Here is a 4,833-nt window from a genome sequence, read left to right as displayed (position 1 = left end):
CAACATTTTTATTTTGAAACATTCTCAAACAGAAAAATTACAAGCACAGAACCTGAACCATTTGAGAGTAAGTTGCCAACCCAATGGGCCTATCACCTTTAAATACTTTAGTATATATTTCCTGTAAACAATTAAGGGTATTGTTTGTGACTAGGAATGCCCCACCAATAAGGATAATGTGAACATTCCAAAATCCAAAAAAATTCGAAACACGTCTGGTCCCAAGTATTTCAGATAAGAGATATTCAACTCATCCTAGTATGGACTTGTAGTTTCTTGTTTTTTTGTTTTTTTGTTTTTTTGTTTGAGACGGAGTCTCGCTCTGTCGCCCAGGCTGGAGTGCAGTGGCCGGATCTCAGCTCACTGCAAGCCCCGCCTCACGGGTTTACGCCATTCTCCTGCCGCAACCTCCCGAGTAGCTGGGACTACAGGCGCCCACCACCTCGCTCGGCTAGTTTTTTGTATTTTTTTAGTAGAGACGGGGTTTCACCGGGTTAGCCAGGATAGTCTCGATCTCCTGACCTCATGATCCGCCCGTCTCGGCCTCCCAAAGTGCTGGGATTACAGGATTGAGCCACCGCGCCCGGCCTGTAGTTTGTTCTTTTATTCTTGGGTTACAGTTTGTTACATCATTATTTCTTTAGACGCGTAACTGGTCTCAAAAATGGCCGGTGGGAGTACCTTCAAGTTAGCCCCTACATACTTTTGACATGTCCCCCATCTACTTGGGCACCGCTGTATTTTTTTGACAATGAGACATCGCAGGTTTCTCTACTCCAGCCCTGCTTGCTTTTAGTAGGAAATTGGTTTAAAAGGTTAGATTGGAGTGCTTACTGTTGTGGTGCCACTCATCCCAGGCTCGTGGTCAGAACTTGGGAACTGTGTACACGTATGCACACACATATGTACACATGTTATCTAAATTTGCCTCACATTAGTATCTAAATTTACTTTCATATCCATATATTGAAAACCGTGAAATCACACCAGTACCTCCAATTCTAGTCCAACAACACAGGGTTGCTTCTCATTTTCTTTCCATATTGATAACTCCTTTCTCAGACAGTGGCTCCCATTATCCTCAATGTAATAACCCATGATTGGTACAGACTTTTTATCCTTGGGCACATTTAAAACTGCTTATCAAAAAAAAAAGTAAAATCACTTTTGAAGTAGTATTTCTGCTAAATATTGAAATAGACATTTTTACTTCTGTTTTTTTCTTCAGCATGGTAAATAAAACCCTTTATTCCATATTTAGATGGTTTTCTAAATTTCAGAAAATTTAGTTGGTAGATAAAAGCCAACCAAACCCATGCTACAAATAACTTTATATCTGTAGGCATGCCCTGTGGCTATTGGCATAATTGTGCTGCTGTTTATCATAGATCCTGTATATTGTGAGAAAAGAAATGAGTTTATTTACCTCGTTCAGAAATGTGAGACAAAGGGACTGGGATTACCTGGAGCTTTCTTTATTATTTCTTTTTTTTTTTTGAGATCAAGTCTCGCTCTGTTGCCCAGGCTGGAGTGCAGTGGCATGATCTAGGCTTACTGCAATCTGTGCCTCCTGAGTTCAAGTGATTCTCATGCCTCAGCCTCCCGAATAGCTGGGACTATAGGCACATGCCACCATGCCCAGCTAATTTTGTGTATTTTTAGTAGAGATGGGTTTTCGCCGTGCTGGCCAGGCTAGTCTCAAACTCTTGACCTCAAGTGATCCGCCTGCCTCAGCCTCCCGAAGTGCTGGGGTTACAGGCCTGAGCCACCATGCCCGGCCGATTACCTGCATCTTTTTCTACTACCATATTCTTTTGCCTGTGAATTGTAGTTCTCATGGTTTCCATTATCACTATTCACAAGACTCCCAAATCTCCAGCTTCTCTGGCTCTCCACTCACATATGAGCCTGGATTTCAAATCCATGATGTAGCCCCACAAATAACCATTTTATTAAGCACCCCTAGTGATTTTCCTGCTGGCGTAGAGCCAAACCCAGCCAACTGCTTCTTGCCTGCAGAGAGCACTGAGGATTTCAAGTGTGAACAAAGTAGTGCTGCTTTGTTCCTGGCTCAGCACCTGGAAAGACGGTAAGCCTCTGCAGTTGGCCCTGGCTCCTTAGTGCATTGCAAAGAGTGGAGACTCTGGAATGGTTTTATTAAAAGGATGCCTTAACATCTGGTCTCTCTCGCACATAATAAGGGAGAGGAGAGGCTACTGAAATACAGATACATGAGCTGGAATTACACACTATCTTAATGTTAACAAGAATCATTTGCAGGAAGCAAGTGCCTATATAGGGTCTGTGGAATATAGACGAAGGATTGGTCCCAATCCTGGGAAGAGTGGAATTGAAAGGTAGGGAAAGGAACTTGCCCAGAAAGTAACACTTTTAAATGTTTTTTCTTTCCCCATAGTTAAAACAACCAGCTTAGCACTTTTCTTTTTGAGAGAGAAAAAGCTTTGAATCCTGGATGCTTCTCACAGCTGGCTGCACCATGTGCAATGTTCAAAAAACAAGAACAAGCTAATCATAGAGAATCAGCAGCAGCTAAACAGCCCTCTGCTGGCTTCCAAAGGGCTTATAATTGAGTGCAGATGGTCCTGGCGGAGATGGGGAATGTGTCCCTGCTGACTCCTCATACCCCAGAGGACCAAGCGGGGCTCATGAAGGCTCTCAGCCCTGATGGTGCCCTCGTGAGGGCGAGGAGCTAGGCTGCTGAAGGAGGAAAGGGAAAGGCAGGTGGGGCCAGACCCTGTTGACCACCTTCTGACCGGCCTTCCCAAGGCCACATGAGCAGATCTAGGGTCTCAAGATTACAGAAGGCCTGGGGTGAGGGAGCAAGAGTTGGAAGTTCTTTATAGTTGTCTGAAGAGCCTCATCGTCCAACTGCAGGTGGCTCTGAGGTGCCAGAAGCTTTGTGGAAAAGGAATGTCAGTAGAATGCTCAGAAGTGGCTCTTTTCAGGACATGGCCTCTGAGGAGGGTGGGGCCTCCACAGCTAGCCCTCCCTCCCTCTAGCCATCCTCTCCTTCCAGTCCCTTTCCCGCGTTTTCTCTCAAAGGAGCGTGGTGGTGATCTTCATTACCAAATTTCTACTCCACACTTATTTTAAAAAGCTTTTCTGAAAGCCTGGCTACGTAGAGTTCTAAACAGATTTCAGTCAACTTTTAATTACAGAGCCAATGAATGGGAGTAAATACACATATAATCCAAAATTGATGTAAGCATTGGAAGGTGAAAGAGGGAACACTTCTTTCCCTCTGGCCTGGCCGTTTCCTCCCAAGGGAACCCCATGATGTTCAGCCGTCTTCCTCCTATACCGCATGCTCTCACCAGAACGGCAGCAACACTGCATTTTGTGTCCTGTGTCTAAAGCTAAACACTTATTCCTGTCTACTCAAGTTTGCTTTGTTTCTGTTTCCCTTCTATGAGGACCTTCCCCTCCTCAGATGTGGGGAGGAGTTGCCTCCGCTTGCATTACATGTATTTCAGGGTAGGTCCTGGGCTCCCCTTATACCTCTGGTCATGTTGCTGTTATTCCTATGGTAGGTAAGGGAATGAGAAAGAACAGAGCTCCAGGCCTTTTTCAAGCAAACTGGTTTTCTCAATAGTTACAGCCCTGTGCTCAAAAGGAGTCAGGACAGAAATGTGACTGCCATAAGGAGCTGTTTGCTTTGCACAGAGAAATCTAATCTTTTTCCTGCTGAGCAGCTCAATGCAGATGTCCCCTCTCTGCTGGGAAAAACACCTGTCCTTGCTTGTTCTCCTGATGGCCCCTCACAGTCAGGTGTGGGATGGCACATTCCTAGGTGCTCCTGGCTGAGCTGTCATGGGCTTCAGTCTTGGGCCTCTGCAGCTGGCTGTGACCAGGTGGAAACTGTAGCCTCAGCTGACATAGAGAAGGAAAGAAGGCAGTCTGCCGCTTGGCTGATTTGGGAATTGTGCTGAATTCCTGCCCATCTGTTCTCCCAGCTGAGCCAAGGCCAAAGCTGTCTACCTTTTGCCAACGTAGGGAATGACACAGAGCAGGGAGTGCCATCACTGAGACATCCGCCCCAGTGCCCTGCACCCCTCGTCCTCACTGACCTCTGCAGCCCCTCATCTGCCAGCTTGATTCCGCAGGGAGAGGCGGCCCTGGGCTCACAGCTGGTGTTTGTCCACAGATGTTCGTGGGTTTCTGTCTTTGTGTTCTCTCATTTTTCAAAGCTGGGTGTTGGGACCAACATCATCACCGACATTCTGTGGCTCTAAGCAAGTCCTCATGACCACTTCTCAGTTTTCCCATCTTTATAAAACAGGGAGTAATCGCCACTCTCCTTACAGAGGGACTGCGTGAGGAGGGAAGAGACTGCTATTGTTTGCTCTATGTCCACCTGCTTCCCTAGTTCCAGAACGCTGGATTTTAATGAGATAACAAAGCACCTAGTGAAAACACTGCATCATTTTTCCATCCCCCATCCCCCACCCCTAAGATGTGGCCTATGAGACAGAAGCACTAACTACTGAGCAGGAATTCTAGGGGAGTTGTTTGAAGCTCAGAGGAGCACCGCTTTTACCTTTTGCTCTTCCCTTTTTCCTGTCTGGAACGCAGAAGTGATGGCCGAAGCTCCTGAGACTGTAAGCTCTGTACATAGGATAGTGGTGGAGAAAGACAGAAGGAGCCTAGTTCTCCAAGGACGTTGTAGAGCTGCCATACCAGTCCTGCATGGTATTCCTGTGCGCTACTCTTATGTGAACACATAAACACCTAATTTGTTTAAGCCACTAGACCAGGCCACGTTAGCCACTCCTGACGGATACAGAAGACAAAAATGGCACCACAGACTCTTGA

This window comes from Rhinopithecus roxellana, chromosome 8 (genome assembly GCF_007565055.1).
Source record: "Rhinopithecus roxellana isolate Shanxi Qingling chromosome 8, ASM756505v1, whole genome shotgun sequence".
Classification (NCBI taxonomy): domain Eukaryota; kingdom Metazoa; phylum Chordata; class Mammalia; order Primates; family Cercopithecidae; genus Rhinopithecus; species Rhinopithecus roxellana.
This window is presented reverse-complemented; position numbering follows the sequence as displayed.